We start from the raw sequence: 16,901 nt of genomic DNA, 5'->3' as shown, positions 1-16,901 counted from the left end.
TGGGGACACACAGGGGATGGTGACATTTGAACGGAGTCCTGAAGGTGATGAAGGAGGGAGCTGTGTAAGATACATGGAGCCAGGCGGCCAGTGCAAAGGCCCCAGGGCCAAAGTGTGTTTGGGATGTTCAGGGACAATGAGGAGGCCCTCGTGGCTGGGAGACATGGGAGGAGCTGAGGTGTGATGGAGGGTTCTTTCAGGGGCACTGTGAGGCTTTGCTTTGACTGAGTGCGGTGAGAATCACTGGAAGGTTCTGAGCAGGGGGGTAGGCTGTGTCTCGGGGTTTAACAGGCTCCCTCTGGCTGAGGAGGAGAGATTAACAGGCTCTGCAGGGAAAGGGAGAAACAGGGAAACCAGCAAGGAGGCCACTGTCTTCGACCTGGAGGGCTAGGAGAGGACATGGTGAGAAGTAGCCAGACCCCGTGTCCATTTGGATGCTGTATTAGTCAGCTGCCACTGTGATAAAATACCTGAGACAATCTCTAAGGAGGAAGATTTCTTTTGGCTCCTGGTTTCCAAGATTGCAGTTCATAGTGGCAGGCTCCGTTGCTTTTAGGTCTATGGAAAGGCCGCAGTCTCAAGGTGGAAGGGCACAGCAGAGGGGAGCCGTTCATCTCACCAGTACATGGAGGAAGCAGAGAGAGAAGCCTGAGAGGACGGGACTGGGGACAGGAAATAGTCCCCAGGTCATTCCTTTCCAGTAAGTTCCATCCACTAGATTTCCACACCCTTATCATGCCAGCAAATCACGATCCCATCCATGGATTAATCCACAGGTGAAGTTACAGCGCTGGTGACCGTCACCTTCCCAAACTCCCAGCCCTCTTCACTGCTGCTGGGGACCAGCTGTCGACACACACCTCCTATCCAAACCACGACAGGTACATGTCAACAGGACCTGTACACAGCAGGTGGCGGTGGAAGGCAAAGGAGGCTGATTTGCAAGGGTTTTTGCTCTGGGCACCTGAACCATGACATCCTCTAGTCAGCAGGGGACTCTGGGCAGCTCTCTCCTTCCTGGTTCCTAGGACTCTGTGTCCTTTCTCTCATTTCTGGGACCCCATCTCGCCCTCCTGCCTACCCCGGTGTAGCAGCTACAATGTGGAAAGATTTCCGTGTACCTGCTTCAGCACAGATCTCCCAACAAGGGTTGCAGGCTTAGATTTCCCAGGGGCCAGGCAGATATCATGAACAGGGGACACGGGCTGGGCAGGAACCGGGTTCCCTCGGCACATGCATGGGTTTCTCCTCTCTGCCGTGGCCCAGTGTTGCCCTGTGGAATGTGGAGCAGCTTCTCAGAGCTTCCAGAGAAGCTGAAAATCTGGAGATTAGAAGTCAAGGATCTGATTTTTTAAATACGAGCAAATCATTTCGAAAAGTCACTCTTCTGTAGGACCCAGAATAGGGCAGAGGGGCTGCTCTTGAGGGATATCGTATGCTGCCAACAAACCCAGGAACACAGACAGACGTGTTTTGGGGGCTGCTTGATAGCTTGGCTCTTGGCTGGCCTGGGGCAGGAGCCAGGAGGAGACCCAGTTAGAAGGCTGGCTAGAAAGAGCACCCTGCTGAGCATCTGGGGTGCCAGGTGGTGACACGGCCCCAGGAAAGATGTGGCTGCTGGAGGTCTGCAGAACCAGCAAGACTGAGCACAACGGGAGGAGGGCCACACTCCCTCCTAGCCCTCGTGTCACAGGGGTGGGCTCCACCTCTCTTCCTGTCTGGTCCTGGTAGGACTGAGCCCAGGGCTGTAGGACAAGCAGAGGGCCCTGAGGACGCCTCCCTCCTGGGCCTCAGGCACCTTCCTGCTCTCCTGGGAGAGGAACTAAACCGTGTCCACCTTTCGGCTGACAAAACTGGGTCACAGAACCTCTGAGTAATCTGCCCAAGGCCACACGACCTGGTGCTAGTTAGAGTCAGAGATCTATGTTTGCAAAATCTGAACTTTGAACACTTAAATTGTCAGAAAAAGGGGCCGAGGCATGTGTGAACGCGGCGCTCCCTCTAGTGGTCAACTCGCGCGGCGCAGGACAGACCCGTGACGGCTTGAGGACCCCTCTGTTTCTGCCTCCTCTCTCCCTTCCTCTCAACACACATTCACTGTGTGCAGATTTTAAAATTAAATTACATTAATCACATTTTATTTTATTTTAATTTTTTGCACCACTGGGGATTGAACCCAAGGCCTTCTCACTGAGTTACATTCCCAGCTTTTTAAACATTTTTTTTTTTTTTTTTTTTTTTTTTTTTGAGGCAACATCTTGCTAAAATCACTGAGTTGCCCAGGTTAGGCTCAGATCTGCAGTCCTCCTGCTTCGGCCTCCAAGAGTGCTGGGATTACCCTTCTGCTCGGTCGGCTGCTTTGTCTCTGCTTGTCCCTGATGCCTTCTTTGTCGCTTGTCCTGGCACCTGACTGTGACACTGTGGCCTCCCAGCCATGCTCAGGCCTCATCCTCACTGTCCAGGATTTCCTGCCCAGGCACTGCACCCCTGGCCTGGATAGGTCCCCACTGTCGTGCCCCCTGCTGACTAGAGTCTGCCGCTGGCTTGCTGCCTGCACTGAGCCAGCACTCAGGCTAGACTTGCTTCTCTCAGGGGCACATCTCAGTGGGGTGCTCTTGCCCCTCAGAGCCCCACTGCTGGACAGTGGCTTTCTCCAGAGCTTCTCCCTGCCTGAGGGAACTCTCCCAGTCCTTGAGGTGGCTGGAGACCCTGCCTATCTAACCAGTCCCAGGCATTGCCCAAGAGGGTTCAGCAAGAGCTCAGCTCACTCTTTCCTACCCTCCCTCTCTCCTCAAGCCCTCGGTCCACTTCCCTGCCGCTCTCTGCCATCAAATCCTGGATCCCTTTTCCCATTTCTTTTTGGGGGTCTTGCTGTGTTGCCCAGGCTGGCCTCAAGCTCCTGGGCTCAAGTGATCCTCCTGCCCCATCCTCCCCAGTACCTGGGACTACAAATCTTAGTTCCCATGGCCAGCTCTCTTTCCCACTGCTTAAGGACAGTCACTTCCTTTAGCTGGTGATTAGCAATTTTTACCTTGGTGTTCCCTACTTAGCATGTTTACATTGCTTCTTCTTTCCAGGTTACTTTTGGCTCCCCACTTTGGGAGACGGGGATTTAACTGCTCTCCTCCCACCCGCTCCCACCTCCCACCCCGGCCCACACAATACGGCTCCATCACAATATTGGTGAGATCGGTAATGTTTGCCTGTTGTGGAACCGGTATTTACCGTTCTGTGTATAATACCATGATTTCTCCTCCACCCCCGCCTTTTCCTTTTTGTAATTGACTGCATATTTTTAAAGGCAGTTTTAGGTTTACGGAATCACTGAGCAGAAAGTGACTGAATCTGCCAAGGAGAGACTTTGCAGCTTTGTCACCTACTCCTTCTCCCCTCCCCGTGCGCCTCCTGTTAGTCACATCTTGCTTTAGTGTGGCACACTTCACACTGCTGAGCCAACCCTGATATGCTATTATTTGCTCAAGTTCATCGTTTGTGGCAGGGCTCCCTCTGTGTCCTTTAGCTCTGTGGTCCTGGACAAATGCACGGTGGCACAGTGACCCTCGGGTGTTCACTGCCCTGAACACCCTGGCCAGCACGACATCTTTTGCCTCTGCTTTGGCTTTTCCGGGATGTCATGGTTATACAGTACTTTTAAGTTTCTTCCGTGTCTTTTTGTGACTTGGTAGCTCGTTTCTCTCATTGCCAAATAATATTCCATTGTTTGGCTGCGCCTGTTGAAGGACACTGTGATTTCCTCCACAACAGAATGAAGAAGCAAGTATGGAATGAGAGAAAACATTTGCAAATTGTACATCTGATTAAGGAGTTCATTTCTAGAATATGTAAGAATTCATAACTCATAAACCAAACCACACCAAACCTTAATAACCCAGTGAAAAATGAACTGAAGATGTGGATAGACGTTTCATATTTTCAAAAAATGCTCAATAAAGGTGCACAGCTGTAATTCCAGCACTCAGTAGGCTGAAGCAGGAGGACTGCTGTGAGTTTGAGGCCAACTGGGGCTACATAGTAAGATCAAAGTCAGCCTGAATTACAGAGCAAGACCCTATCTCAAAAAACAAAATCAAAACAAAACAGAATGCTCATGAGAGAAATGCAAATCAAAACCACAGTGATCCCAGCACACTGGGAAGCTAAGGCAGGAGGATGGCAAGTTCAAGGCCAGCCTGGGCAATCAGTGAGATCCTGTCTCAAAATAAAAAAATAAAAATAAAAAGAGCTAGGGAAATAGCTTGGTACAGAGGTCCTGGGTTCAATTCCCAGTGTCACACAACAAAACACAATCAGAAGCAAAGAAAATCCACCCCTGTGAGCTGGCACTTCGCACCTCTTGAGATGATCATGATCAAGAAAACAAACAACAACAAAAAAAACCAAGACAAAACAAATAAATAAACCCCCCAAAAGGAAGTGCTAGCAAGGACTAGGAAGAGCTGGGACCCTTGTACATGGCTGACAGTAACCTGAAATGGTACAGATGCTATGGAAAACCATGTAATGGTTCATCAAGATATTAAAAATAGAAGCCCAGTTATGGCAAAGGGCTTTGACCCCAGCTACTCAGGAGGCTGAGGCAGGAGGATTACAATTGCAAGACCAGTTTGAGCAACTTAGCGAAATCTTGTTTCAGAATAAAATAAAAAGTGTTGGAGATGTAACTACCACGGTTCCCTTCTCTGTGTTCAATCTCTAACACTACAAAAATAAACAGAAAACCAGAACTACTATATAACCCAGCAACCCCACTTGTGTACATTCATCCAAAAAATTGAAACTGTGATTTCGAAGAAGTGTTCGCAGTCCCATGTTCATGGCAACACCACTGACAACAGTGATGACGTGCAAACAGAGCCAAATGTCCATCCTAGAATGATGTATACAGAAAACCCGGCCCACACGTGCAATGAGAGATTGTGAAACCTTTAGAAAGAGGAAGTTCCGCATCCTGTGGGTTCCTGGGTAAAACTTGAAGCCATGCAAATTGAAACAAGTCAGCACAGGAAGGCGAATGCAGCATGGTTGCACTTAGATGTGATATCGAAAATAGTCACATTCATAGAAGTTGGATCGGTGGCTGCCAGGGCTGCGGGGGAGGGGAGCCAGGGAGCTGCTAATCAACAGGCCCGAAGTTTCTGTCAGAGAGCACTAGGAAGCGCTACCTGTCCCTCTGTTGCACTACAATTTTATCTGAAAAACAGATGTACTGGCTATATTTGCTGATTCCTGATTTCGCATTTTTTTTCTTTTTTTTTTTGTTTTGAGACAGGGTCTCCCTATGCAGTTCAGGCTGGCCTTGAGTTCACTTTGTAGCCCAGGCTGGTCTTGAATTTGCAACCATCCTTCTGCCTCAGCCTCCCAAGTGCTGGAATATCAAGCATGAGCCACCACGCCTGGCTTGATCTAACATTTAAAAATAAATTTCCCATTCCTGCTATGATAGCTTTACTTTCCAAGAAATTGAGTGCTTTTACTTTTGGTTCTGGAGAGTGAGCTCAAGGCCTCACACACAGTCTAGACACACACTGTACACTTAGGCACTTCCCCAGTCCAACTCTTTGTTTCGTTTTGTACATTCTTAGAGGTTGACACCTCCCCCTCCAAAAATCTTAGTTTTGGATTCATAGTTTTTATATATTTTGTTTGCTTATTTTTGAGATAAGGTCTATGCTATGTAGTCTGTGCTGGTCTTTAACTCAGTATGTAGCTCAGCTGAGTACAGTTTTGCTGGCTTCAAACTCTCAGCAATCCTCCTGCTTCAGCCTCCCAAGTGTTGTAATTACAGGCGTGAGCCCCACCATTCCTGGCAGGAATATATTTTCTTTTTTTTTAGGAATATATTTTCTAACATTGATGAACATACAAGGTAGGATTGAAATGTATGGTGAATGTTCAAATAAAAAATATTACAGTAAAATATACATTGTTATTAATCTCTCTCAAAATACTCCCCTCACTTGGAACACAATTTCCCCATTGTTCCTACCATGTCCTGAAATGTTTGAAAGTCCTCTTTCCTATCTATACCAGGTGTGATAAAAAATACCGGGCACACTGCTGCCCAGAGGCATCCAGTAGAAAGGCGGGCTCCTAAAACACAACGGTGGGTCCTGCCTGCCTTCTTCCCTGGCTCTGCACTCTGCAACCTCTGGCTTCTCTCCAGAATCAGAATGACCATGTAAGGTTTTAAATCTATTCAGCCATCAAGGCAGATATGACAGCAAAAGACACTCACAAAAAAGGACTTCCAGAATTTTTTCAGAAAGTGGGGAGCATGGGGGAAGTGTGTTCAGAATGAGAGAGATTAATAGCTGTGTCTCTTTTACTGTAATATATATTAAAAATTAAACATTTGCCATGATTTTGATCAGATCGTAAAGTAATAGTGGTTCAAAGTTTTCTTTTCTCTATGAATTCTTTTTTTCTTTTCCTTTCTTTTTTTGTTGGTACCAGGAGTTAAAAACTGCTGACCTTGCATTGCCTGGCAGGCCCTGCGCTGCTGAGCTCTGTCCCTGGCCCTCCTTATATATTCTATTCCTCCAAATCCTGTTTCTTCACATACTTTGACTCTGCCTCTTACATTACCAGTTTTTCTCAAATCTGGATCTCCTGCTTATCTGTGGTGAGTGGCGGGGGAGGCACTATGACCCTTTCTGCGGAGACAGCATGTTCTACTCCCTGACTGAGCTGTTGGCTTACACAGGCACATACACCTGTCAGGGTGTATTATGCTTGTACTGAAAATCGTGGTGTTTTCCTGTGAGTAAGCTGTGCCTCAGTTTATAAAATCGGGCCCTGTGCTGGTAGGGAGGGTGGTGGCTGACTCTGGGGTTCAGCACGGGAGCCGGAGTCAGACTGTTTCACTGTGAAATCCACACAGGTATTGGTTGCTTGGCTGGTCAGACTCAGGTAAAAGAACTAGAGTTGGGGTATAGAACTGTGGGGGAGCACATGCTGAGGGAGGCCGTGGGTCGCACCCTTAGCACTGGACAAAGAGGGAAAAAAGGCTTAACTAATATATGCAGGAAAAATGGCAATTTGGGGGGCTTAGAAATCAGGCAGGGAAAAGAAATCTAGAACACAGAGAAAAGAGGAAACCACCAAATACTACTCACTCTTCTGTGGGTTTTTTTTGTTTGTTTGTTTGTTTGTTTTATTTCAGTGTTCTTGAGACAGGGTCTTGCTATGCAGTTCAAGCTAGATTTGAGCTCACTTTGTAGCCCGGCCTGGCCTCAGACTCACAATGACCCTCCTGCCTCAGCCTGCTGAGTGCTCCTATGATAGGTGTGCACCACCACGCCCTACTCTATCTTACATTCCGATTGGAAGACAGGCAACCCCTGAGCCTCCTGAGGTCTGCTTGGGTGGAGGCCCTGACCTCACTGCTTTGGAGAAAAGAAGGTGAGACGGCCAGGGTGACGGGAGCGGGCCAGGGCTTCCTACATGGAGGGTGGAGCATTCACCTCGTCCCCTTGTGGAACAGAATGCCGCCTCTCTACATCCGAGCCTGTTTTGTCCTTCCTGGAGAGCAAAGTTGTGGTGTGCAAGGGGTGCCAGAAGGGCAGGCCCTGGCTGTGCCATGTGGGAAGGAGTCGGAGGACTGAAGCCCTTCTTAAAGCAGTCCTTGGGTTTTAAGCCCTAGCTTTGCCCTCGTTTCCATTACCATGGGCAACTTTTCGGTGATTTGTGGGGGTAAACTGGCGCTCTCTGGCTCATCCACTCTTAGTTTAGGGTTCCCCAAAGGAGCAACCTCTCGATCTGTTAAATCAATTCCCACACATTGCTCTGCCTTCCAGATTCCAAAATGCTGTGATTATCACCTCCTTTCCCCATTGGCGAATTCCTGCTCTGTGTACTGGGTGGGCCGAGTAATGCTGTCCTAATCCCGGAACTTGTGAATATGTTACCTTACATGGCAAAAGGGACTTTGGAAATGTGATTAAGGTTGCAGACCTTGAGATGGGAAGATTATTTTGGATTACTCAGGTGAAGCCAGCAGCTATGATTTGAATGAGCTCCCCCAAATTCATGAGTGGGAATTTAATTCCTCCTGGGGAGGCAGGGCCTAGTGAGAGGCACTGATGGTCATGGGGTGGACCTCAGAGACCCTTGAATGCCTGTCTCCCCTGGGGGTACTTGCTCTGGACGGAGCAGACAGTTACAGGGAGATCAGGCTGCTGTAAGCGAGGCTGCCCAGTATCTGTCCTCTTCCACATGTGCCCGCCTCCCTTCTGCTCTCCACCAGAAGCTAAAGCAGCATTAGGTCTCAGCACAAGCTGAGCATGCACTGTGGTTGGGCCTCCCAGCCTCCTGAATCAGGAGCCAAATAACCCTCTACTCTGCCTAAATCACCCAGTCTCAGGGAGTCTGTCATAGCAACAAGAAATGGGTCAAGACATCCATCTACTGACATGAACCATTTAATGTGTGCCCAGCTGTGGGCTGAGGGGCCAGAGAGACACTACCTTGCTGAAAGGACGTGGGGAGCTGAGGGCCACAGGGATGCAGATACTTCAGGAAGCTGGAAAAGTCAGGGAGATGGGTTCTCCCCTCTGACTTCTGGAAATCTCTCCCAGAAAGAGCATCTAATCGACATGCTGATGTTAGCTCGGTATACTGGTTTTGATAATACAAAAAATGTAAGATAATACATTTGTTTGGCTTTAGGAAACTGGGTTTGTAGTAATTTGCCATGGAAGCAATAAAGACTACCATCAGTTGGATCCTGAATGTACCTTGGAGGCTCCGGAGACTGGGTCCCCTGTGGGGTGACACTAGGAGGTAGTAGGGTCTTTATGAGGTGGACCTCTGAGGCTGTGCTCTCAAAGGGGTCGTGGGACCTCAGCCCCTTTTGCTTCTTTTGCTTCTCCTTCCTGGGAGTGAGATGCTTGCCACATGTGTCCACGTGATGCGTGGCCTTGCCACAAGCCAAAGCAGAGAGGCTGATTGATCATTGCCTGGATTCTTCAAAACTGTGAGGCAAAATTAACCTTTTATTTTTGTAACTTAACAATCTCAGGCATTTTGGTATAGTAATAGAAAGTTGCCTAGCACATATGCCTTAAAGAAATCGGTTCACTGTCCTTGTTAATAGGGCCTTAGGACACAGAAGTCTGACAGATGTGCTTAGCCTCCCATCTTTAACCAGAAGTCACCACTAACACCTGCTTTTGTCTCTATCCCTGCATGACATGTTGTCATCCACGTCACTTTCAACTTCTAGGTCACCACACCTATTCTCACTTTCTTTAATTGTTCAGCGTCTTTTAAGCCAAGCACCACCCCCTCTCTCCTTGGTTCCTTGCACACGCCCCTGGCTTCCTCCCACTGTACCAGCTGCTCCTTCTCCTCTGTTTTCTCAGGGGTGTGGTGTTGCTCAGAGCTCCATGCTGGGCCCATTCTGTCCCTTCTTTCTCCAGTGTGATCTTGCGGTGTTCAAGCTCATCTTTCTGTGGACGACTGCGATCCTCTGTGACCAGCTCTGAGATCCCTCCTCTGAGCTCTAGTTTCTCAGGGTCAAGTTCTCATCCCACGTCTTCCCTGGAGAATCTCTGTGCTTCTTGTTACCGTTCAGATCTCAGGTGCCCCCTGAATGCCCATGGGGTAAAGGTTTGTGACACTTTTGGTAAGTGATGGAAACTTTAAGGGTGGGGTCTAGCAAGAGGAAGTGAGGTCACTGGGAACACGCCCTTGAGGGGAATATTGGGATCCTGTTCTCTGCGCTCTCTCTGTCTCTCTCTCTGCTTTCCAGCTACCATGAGATGCACAGGTTTCTCCCACCATATGCTCCCTACTATGATGCTCTGCCTTACTGCAAGTCCCCAAAACAATGAGCCAATCAAGCATGGGCTGAAACATCTGCCCCTCCGGGTCAAAATAAACGTTTCCTCCTTATACATTGATTACCTCAGGGATTTTGTCACAGCGAGGAAAGATGACTAACACACTTCTTTTTTTGTATGTGTGTCTTTTTGAGACAGGGTCTTGCTATGCAGCTCAGGTCAGCCTTGAATTCACTTTGTAGCTTCAAGGTTTTTTTTGGGGGGGGGGCAGTGGGGGGGTGGTTCGAACTCAGGACCTTGCACTTGCCAGGCAGGTGCTTATGCCACTGAGCTAAATCCCCAGCCCTGTAGCTTCAAGTTTGTGGCCAAACTTGAAGCAATTGTCCTGTCTCAGCCTCCTGAGTGCAGGGATTAACAGGTGTACCACCATGCCTGGTCTGACTAATACACTTCTTTTTTTTTTTTTTTTTTTTTTTCCTTTTTATTGGTACCAGGGATTGAACTCACGACTGCCTGCTTGCAAGGCAGGCGCTTATGCTGCTGAGCTAAATCTGTAGCCCTACTAATACACTTCTTAAACTGAAAATGTATGTGGCAGAATTTGTGTGTGTGTGTGTGTTGCTGGGAATTGAACCCAGGACCTCATACATGCTAGGCCAATATTCTGCCGAGCCATGTCCCCGGCTTATATGGCAGGATTCTTGAGTTTCTCACAAAGCCTCTTCCTCCCCTCGAATCTTCTTATCACCCATTTATACATTAAACCCACCCTGCCCTCTTTTCCTCTAACTCATCAGCAAGTTCTGTGGATTTTACCTCCTAAATATGTTTAGAAAGTTGTAGTATTCAGTTTTTCATTACCATAATAAAATACCTGGGACAAAATATTTTACAAAGAGGTTTGTTTAGCTCAAAATTTTGGAGGCTAGAAATCCAGACCGCCTAGTACAGCTTCTGGTGGAGGTCCCCAGGGCTGCATTCATCATGACAGGAGGGACTGCATCTCTCTGGTCTGTATGGCTTCTGTCTTTCTGTTTATAAAGCCAGAAAAATTCAATCATGGGGGCTCTACCCTAATGACCTAATCTAATCTAGTCACCTCATAAAAGTCCCACTCCAAACAGTGAATTAATTTTCTAATCTCTGGCTTTGGAGATTAAACTCCTACATTAGTTCAAGGGACAAACCATATTCAGTGCATAATGGAAGGAATCGTCTTCCCCTTACCCGCCATGGGCTCTGGCCACATTGCAGCCTGAGGGACCACTTAAAGTATCAGTCAGAGGATAACACTTCCCCCCACTCAAAAGCTTCCAAAGCCTTCCCAGTCCTATGTAGAATAAAATCACCCTCCTCAGCATGGCTAACAAACCCAAATGACCTAGCCCGGTCACTGCTTCTATTCCTTGCACTCATGAAACCCTAGCTTGCCTCAGGTCCTTTGTCCCCTCCCCTCACTTCGTCTGGATGCTTATCCCCCCAGCTAGCTCCTTGCTGCTCCCGATGAAATGTCCCTCCTCTTCCTGTTTACCTTAGTGTCTCCTCTGCCCATCCCTGCTCACTTCCTTAACATCAACTTTTGCACCTCGAGCATTATATCTGGCTGCTTATCTGTATTTTGCTCATCTCCCTCATTAAATGGGAGCCCCAGGAGGTATTCTCACTACCTAGTTTCCAGGGCTAGCCCACTTAGTTGTACAACGAATTTTGCCGAGTGAACAAATGGATGGATGAATGAATGTGACAGACAATTACGACGTACAGGTGCTTTCGTGTGCATCAAACTGTCTCATTTTCATAATGCCCTAAGAGTTTATCACCCTGGTCTACCTTTCCCAACCTCCCTTGTGTATTAACCAGCTTTTCTGCTGCTGGACACAATAGCTCACACCCGTAATTCAGAAAAGGAGAGGCTTAATGTGGCTCCTGGTTTCAGGCCACAGTCAGCCCATTCCAAGGCAGGCACATCAAGGCGAAGGGGCTGCTTAGGTCATGGCAGCTGGGAGTCAGAGCAGGACAACAGTGCCACAGAGAAAGCAGTCAGGGACCACAACAGTTCCCACAGCCACAGCTCCAGGATCCACTTGATACACCCAGAAGTGTGTTTCACTAAACCCCTGGGCAGCCCAAGCCAACCATGCTGACACAAGAAGTTGAACCATCATACCTCCCAATCAGCTGTACTGACCTGCACACACAGGCAGGGATGAAAGGGCCATTTCCAGTCTGGGCCTATCGGCACCGTGCATGTGATCACCATTCTCTTCTTTGTCTGCCAGCTGGATGCAGAAGATCCAGCAGTGGGCTCTGAGGCCCTGGGTGATGACAGTCGCAGGATGGGAGGAATATGTATCCCTGAAAGACTTCCTGGAGTACACTTTGCACAAGTAGACAGAAGATTCCACTGTGTGGAGCCACTGCAATTTCCAGGCTTCTTGTTACAACCTCTTGTCTCATCTTAATACTTCAAAACCCTGTACGTACGTGGCGGGTGAACAACACCATGGGTGACACTTTCACTGATATACAACACAAGCTGAGGGTGCATGGCTTCCATTTCAATAATGGCACATTGTGCTTCGTGTTTGTGTGAGGGCTCCCTGGTCCCCACCAGCCTGTGAGCATCTGAGCCCAGCATCTGGCCCCAGAAGGCCAGTGTGTGGAAACTCGCCATTGTCTGACTACCTGCTTTCCTCATTTCTTTTCTGTCCCAGAAGGCACTTGGGAAAGTCAAACTCTTTACTCTTACAGAGGCCAGAAGAGGAGAAATGACTTCCCCAGGGTCGCACAGAAACAGGACGTGACAGCATCAGTCTGCTCCACCTTGCTAAATGTGGCAGCTGGATGGCTACTCAGGGGTGAATTCTGGCACCTTCCAGGGGCTGAAGAAAGGCTGGGAGAGGTTCGTAGGGCCTTTGGGGGCAGACACAATCTCCTCCAAGTCCCCGAGATGACCTCACCCGCCTCTCTGCCCCATGCCCCTCCTCTAGCCGCAGAGATAAACTCCCACCCACCCTCCCAGCCGCTCTGCTTGGCTCCCACAGCCTGGGCGTCCACATCACTCAGTATTTTTAGCTTCACCACCTGGCACCTGTGGTCACTGTCTCTGCCCAGCCTGGCAGTGTCCCCTCCCTAGGCCTTAAAGGGCCAGAGTCCACCAGCTAGAGAGGAAACCAGCTCCTGAACACAGACCATCCTACCCCAGAGCTGGAGGGAGAGGGATTTCTCCTATGGAGGGGTCCCCAAAGTAGGAGGTGGGAGACAGAGGGAAGAGGAAGGAGGGGTGCGATCTCCTGGCTGCCGGATCCGAGACCTGTGCCAGTCTTGTTCTGGGACTTCACAAATTCTGGTTTGCTGAGCTGCTGACCGGAGACACCGATTGATGTTACCCATCTGTCTCTTGTACACCTGACACCAACAAGACTCTGGGGAGGGTATGGGAATGTGTGTTCTCAACAGTCAGCTCAGAGGGGTCCAGGGCCCTATCTCTGTGTCATATTCACTTACTTGTTCATTTGACAAGTATTCTGAGCTCCCACTGAGAAAACAGTGGCTCTACCACGAGTGCTGGCTTGCAGTTCAAGAAATACTTCTGCTCCTCTACCTTCTTCGAGCCCCCTAACCCACCCACCTGCATCTGGCTTCCAGCCCTCTCCACAGTTGCTCCGTGGCCGTTGGATCAAGGCCTTGGCTCATGAGCCAAGGTCATTGTGATGGTGACCCCGCTCTCCTTGCTGTCCTCCCCTCCACATCCCTCCCCAACTTCCTTTTCATACACTGTCTTTGCTCTCTCTTGCTGTTCCCGCACTTGTCATGCTTTGCCTTGCCTTCTTTTGTCTTTTTTATGGAACTTGTTATCCAACCTAGGGCCTTCCACATGCTATGCAAGTGCTCTGCCACCAAGCTACATCCCCAGCCCTTCTAGAAGGGTGCTTTGAGACAGGGTCTTACTAATTTATTTAGGCTGACCTCAAATTTGTGATCCTCCTGGGTAGCTAGGATTGCAGGTGTGTGCCATCATGCCTGGCAGCTAGGCCAGGATGGAGGTGAGCTAGTGGAAGGGAAGTCTAGAGAAAGTTTCACCGAAGGTGAGTACTGGGGAGCAGGGTACCCTGAGAGAGCCTCTATACCGTCAGAGAGATCTCCTACAGATCCTGCAGAGCTGTCCACTCTTTTCCTGATGCCCAGGGCACTGGGTATCCACTCCCACCATGACCCTTCAGTTTGTGCCCAGGTCATCTGCCTCCTACTCTGTCTCTACTACCAGGCTAGGACCCTGTGAGGCTGGGGCCTGGGCTCCTGTCCCCAGCTCAGGCCCTAGTGCTCTGTGGGGGCTCAGGCACTGAACCACGTGATAAACTGACAACTTCAGCAGGCAGCATCCTCCCATTTCACAGATGAGAAGACAGAGGCCCGCAGAGGAAAAGTGACAGACCTGGGTCCAACCCAAAGTCAGGGAGGAACCTAATCCCAACTGCAGGAGCCACACCCCGCTCTCCTGGCCTGCAAGGAGCCTGGAGAGGACCTGGCATGGCCTGTATCTGCCCCCTCCTTGCCCAGGGAGTGCTGACTCAGGCAATGAGAGTGGTGTGGGCGGCCAGGCTGCAGCAGAGGTGACTGCTGTCAGATTGTCCATCCATTCCTGGGGCCTGTGGTCATAGCTTGGATAATGCACTTGGCTGGAGCCCGGGTTTCCCTGAGGGAGGTGCCAGGGTGGGAAGAGCTGGGAAAAGGGATCAGAGATCTAGGGTGTGAGCCCTAGCAGCCCTGTGCACAACCCTCCTAGGTGCTCATGCCTGCCTCCACACACCTGCACACACACATTCACAGTCACCCCCAAATACCCCATCACACAGCCACTTAAACCTTTATCTTCTCTCCTTCCCTCTTTTACACACACACACAACACACACACACACACACACACACACACACACAGTTTCACTTGTTAATTCAACAAAGACAGTATTGGAAGGAAAGCTCAGGGTGGGCCTGGGCCTCCAGAAGGCCTTCCTGGAGGAGGAGGTGTCACGAGCAGCTAGGTCTGGGTGCAGGAAGCCAGACGGGGAGTCCAGGGAGTTTTAGCAGTGACTGTTTGGGAACAGGGGAGGGACGTGGGGGTGTTAGCCAGACACATAGACCTTCAGTGCTCGGTGAGTCTTGGTTTCATCCTATGGGGATCAGGGAGCCATGGGGACTCTGAACAGGGGAAGAACATGCCACAGTGGGAGAGGACAGGAAGATCACTATGGAGTAGGGTGGGAGAAATCTTTAGTGACCACCATGCGGCGGGCCGGGGATCTGAGCAGGAAGGTGCAGGTGGGTGGCGAGTGGCAGCCCCACAGGTGTCCACAGGCAGCCCCTCCAGGCCCCTCGGCCGCCCACTGCCCACCCTGGCACTGACCTCCGAAGTGGTACTTCCTCCAGCGGCTCCTCCTCCTCCTCCTCCCTGTGGAAGCAGACCAAGCAGAAGGCTGGCACAGTGTGGGTTCCACAGCCCAGGGGCCAGGCCGGAGGCAGCTCCAGGACAGAGCAGGGGTGGCTCGGGATGACCTCAGCAGCATCGTCCCTGGCCAGTGTAGGGGTCCCTGAGCCAGTGTATGCCAGGGTCAGTAGTCTGTCAGCCTCAGTGCCCTGCGCCTGCCCACCTGCCACCTGTGCCTTCTCCCTCAGGTTGCCCGTCTTCTCGGTGGGTGGAAGAGCCTGTGGCTCTGTCTTCCAGGGGCTTCTAGCCACTATGGCTGGCAGATGGACAGAGGTCCTCTCTCTGTCCCAGGTGGAGCCTTCAGCCCCTCTGCTGCACTCTCTGCTGCTGTCTTTCAGAGGCGTGTCTTGGAGGACAAGCCAAGATGACCTGTCCTTCTGTCCATGTGTCTGACCAGCAGTTTGTTCCTTCCTATCAAGCCAGCAGGCACAGAGGTGGCTTCCTTGAGAAAGTTTGTTCTTCTCTGCTGCAGTGGGTGGCACGGGTGGCCTCCAAGAGAGTGGCCTGAGACCTGACGCTGAAAGGCAAGTGATGGCCAGGCAAGGCTGGCCCCGAGTGCCCGCTGTCCCCAGGGAAAGTTCTGGCCCTTGGAGTCAGGTCTGGAGGCAGCTCTGCTCCCTGTGCTCCTGCTCCCTTCTCTGGTGGCCGCTCGGGCTCAGGCTCAGGCGGTCGGTGGCGGGGCTGTGGGTATTAATAGCTCCACATTCACTGGAGAAGCCTGGAGCTTAACTCCTTCCCTGCTGGAGCTGTGGAGGCCAGCGGGCGTGGCCAGGCTGGCCACAGCGAACCAGGCAAGGACAGCACCTCTGTCTGCCCTGCCCGAAGCCTGGCTACCTGGGTGGGACCCCAGTGCCACCTCCTATCCGTGACTCTGTGCAGCACTGGGCACCCAGGTCTCAGTAAACCTCCCTGGCCACCTGGACTCTCCATGCGCACCTTCAGGACACTTGGTGGGACCAGGGGCTTAGGGCAGCACCTCTGGGGTGAGCAGGACTCTGGGCAGCAGGGTGCAACCGCGGTGCTGCTGTGTGAATTAGAAGAAAGCTCTCCCGCCAGCCAGGTGCAGCCCCAAAGCCACAGCTTACAGAGGAGATCTGTGATGGATTTCAGCCCTGCTCACCTCCACGGCTGATTACAACATGCCCAGCCATTCACAGCGCCCCAGGTGCCTCCAGGGAACAAAGGAGAAAATAAATTCAGATAACAAAAAGTGCTGGGAAGAAATAAAACAGGAGGATGGGGGAGAGGGGCCAACGATGGGCAGGTTGTTATGGTGTTCAGGAAAAGCTCGCTGAGGGGGGATTGACACTGAAGCTGTGACTTGCAGGAGGAGGGGCAAGAAGGGAGATCTGGAGGATGTTCCAGGAAGACAGACCAGCAAGTGCAAAAGCCCAAAGGCAGGAACGAGCTGAAGTCTGAGGGGCAGTGAGGTGCGGAGCAAAACTTGAAGCTGGGACAGTGACTAGAGGCCTCTCAGTGGCTTGGGAGGGGCCGTCACCAGCAGTGGGAGCAGCATGCACGAAGCTCAGAAGCTCAGCGGGGTTGTGGTGCGTGATGCCTGGGGCAGGAAGACTGCATAGGAGTCGTGTGGTCAGAGATGTGGAGGTATTCCT

At 50.7% G+C, this 16,901-nt stretch overlaps 1 protein-coding gene across 1 annotated transcript in view; it reads right to left on the bottom strand.

Annotated features, from left to right (window-relative positions):
- Sbk1 (SH3 domain binding kinase 1) overlaps window positions 1-15,880 on the bottom strand; it is a 49,669-nt gene extending 33,789 nt beyond the window's left edge. The window contains exon 1 of the mRNA XM_003477829.5: window positions 15,208-15,880. The gene's annotated coding sequence lies outside the window, so the exon portion shown is untranslated. The remainder of the gene's footprint in view (window positions 1-15,207) is intronic.
- Window positions 15,881-16,901: the final 1,021 nt, after the last annotated feature.

The sequence above is a fragment of the Cavia porcellus genome, unplaced genomic scaffold, assembly GCF_034190915.1.
Source record: "Cavia porcellus strain 051 isolate PalLab524CR breed Dunkin Hartley unplaced genomic scaffold, mCavPor4.1 scaffold_16, whole genome shotgun sequence".
In the NCBI taxonomy this organism is placed as follows: domain Eukaryota; kingdom Metazoa; phylum Chordata; class Mammalia; order Rodentia; family Caviidae; genus Cavia; species Cavia porcellus.
This window is presented reverse-complemented; position numbering and strand designations above follow the sequence as displayed.